Source organism: Chanos chanos, chromosome 7 (genome assembly GCF_902362185.1).
Source record: "Chanos chanos chromosome 7, fChaCha1.1, whole genome shotgun sequence".
In the NCBI taxonomy this organism is placed as follows: Eukaryota; Metazoa; Chordata; class Actinopteri; order Gonorynchiformes; family Chanidae; genus Chanos; species Chanos chanos.
In genome coordinates, this window is record NC_044501.1 from 20,272,990 (window position 1) to 20,275,489 (window position 2,500).

The 2,500-nt window shown below is 40.4% G+C and overlaps 1 protein-coding gene across 1 annotated transcript in view; it reads right to left on the bottom strand.

Moving 5' to 3' along the window:
- LOC115816095 (receptor tyrosine-protein kinase erbB-4-like) overlaps window positions 1-2,500 on the bottom strand; it is a 102,977-nt gene that overhangs the window by 75,562 nt on the left and 24,915 nt on the right. The window lies entirely within an intron of this gene.

The window sequence follows — 2,500 nt, forward strand, 5'->3', positions numbered from 1 at the left end:
AAACAATTTGAAACAGTTTCATCATGATTCATTTTCAGCTCACAAATCATAAAGCGCACTATAACCGATTAATAACACAAACTAAATGCATCAGGTTTGAGTACCTATTTCATAAAGCTTTCCTCTCTTCTTCTCTCTCAGGAGTAGCAGGCTATGCTCAGATGAATGACAGAATAACTGAAGTCCGTTTAGATTCTTTGTTCAAATGGAGAACCAAACAGCAACTGTTTATTCAAGACCCGCATTTTGAAGTATCCATGTGCTGAACTTAGCCATGAGTTGGAACAATGTGAAGTCCCCAATGCTACCATTTTCCTTTACCTGTCTACTTCATCCTTTAACTGTGAGGGACAGAGGTAAATAAAGAGGAACATCATGCAGAAAGTTGATGCAAAACCTTCTGTTCTCCTTTCGTTCTCTGCCTTTCTCCACCCTTTCTCTGAACTTACTTGCTTCATTGTTCATTGCACTGCTGTGCTCCCATCTACAATCAACTCCTGCCCCCAAAACCATGATCCTCATTCAAAGCAAAAAAGGGTCTTTTAAAGAACCAGGACCTTTCTCATCATTCTCTGTCTGTAAAGAGAGTGCATGGCTATGTATATATATATGGCTATATATATATACGCAGTTAAGCCCAAAATTATATGAATATATATATATACCACTCACATTATTTACTAACTTCTGTACACAACTCAACTTGTTTGTGTGCCTATATGAATACAATTAAATACGACCCTGTTTAAGCTTTGTTTGAAGCAATAATGAGGTCTATTTGAGAAAACTGTTTAAAATTAAAAAAAAAAAAATATATATATATATATATATATATATGTTTCTTTTCCAATTTCATCAGTGACCTGTAGGCTACAGAAACCATAAATATCTGTTGGCTACAGGAAGAAATTGCAAGTAACACACTTTAAGACCGTGGGTATTAAAGCTCATTTTCCCTCATTAATATTCTAACATGTCTGCACTACTCAGCAAGGTAAAGGTGTGACTATGTGACTTGTGGTTCAGAGACTGGACTGATCCCCTCACATGGTAATTCAGTCTTGGATATCTGAACAGCAAAGCAATTCAATCATATCCTCTCTCTCTCTTAAATTTCTGCCGGCCGCTGCCCCAAGCCCCCACCTCAGACCAAGAAATTATGTCAGCATCTCCCGTACACTCACTGATTTGGGCTATAATTACAGAACTTCAGAGAAGGATATAAACCAGAGGATATGAGCTGATTACATCCATCCGGCCCATGACAGGGTGAGTGGAGCATCTCATTTCATCAGCCTCTGTAATCAGCATAGACACAGTGTTCTTCACTGACCTCAGCATACATGACCCCCCCCCCCCCCCCAAAAAAAACAAGCTCCAGTCTAAGTTTCAATAAGGCGTGTGAAGCAGTGTCTCTCCAAACGTTACACAACTGAAACTCAGTAACTCCTCTAGATATCCCTGACAGGAGCGCAGGCAGCAGAAGGCACAGCAGGTAAATGAGATTTACAGAGGGTAAGAGTTGCATGGAACCCTGTGTGTGTGTGTGTGTGTGTGTGTGTGTGTGTGTGTGTGTGTGTGTGTGTGTTCGAGAGAGATCTTTAGTGTCTCGGGTGTGATAATTACCACACTGTAGTGACAAGAATGCATAAAGAATGCTTACATATCTGTTTCAGTGTGTGTTCCTCCAACCTCTTAGGGTACAGGAGTACAGGCACATAGATGATGACCAGAAATACAGAGCTCTTCCTTATACTCAGTAAGTAATAAAGACGAGAGAGAGAGAGAGAGAGAGAGAGAGAGAGAGAGAGAGAGCGAGAGCGAGAGCAAGAGCCAATATTATTCATCTCCGCCCCAGGTGCTTAATTGTCGCAGCTATGATGCGTTGGCTAAATGAAATGTTTATAGTTTCCATTTTGAAAAGATAGTGAGGTAATTAGCCATACTTCAGCTCATTAAACACAGCAGGAGTCAGACAGGAAGTGGCACTTAAAAGAGGGTGGGAGCTGGGGGGGATGGGGGGGGGGGGGCTTACACTCTCAAAAAGAGTGAATCAGTCATCTGAGATCTAACAGGCAACTTTTAACTGTTTATGACTGTCTGAGTACCGTTGACTATTTGTTTTACAGGTTTCAACCATTAGAGAGGTATTCCATGCTTTAAAACTGCTCTCAGTATGGAGCTTCAGTAGTAGATATGACAGGTGCAACTGTATGATAACTGTAAAAATCAATAATCCTGCTGTGTCATCTCATGAAAGTTATGTTACATAATAATGTGTGGACAAATGTCAATTTCTAGTGTGTGTTTGCTTACAAACATTAGTCTTCAGCAAAGTTCAATGTGGTTGCAATACCATCATCTGTCCTGTTGAGGGTGCTATTTCCCCAGAGCCATTCTCATTTACTGTTTCTCTGACTTGAAACAACTGCAAAACCAAACAAGGTCATGACTCCAACACTGCATGTTGACATTTGTCTTTTCACGTGTCTCCATTAGG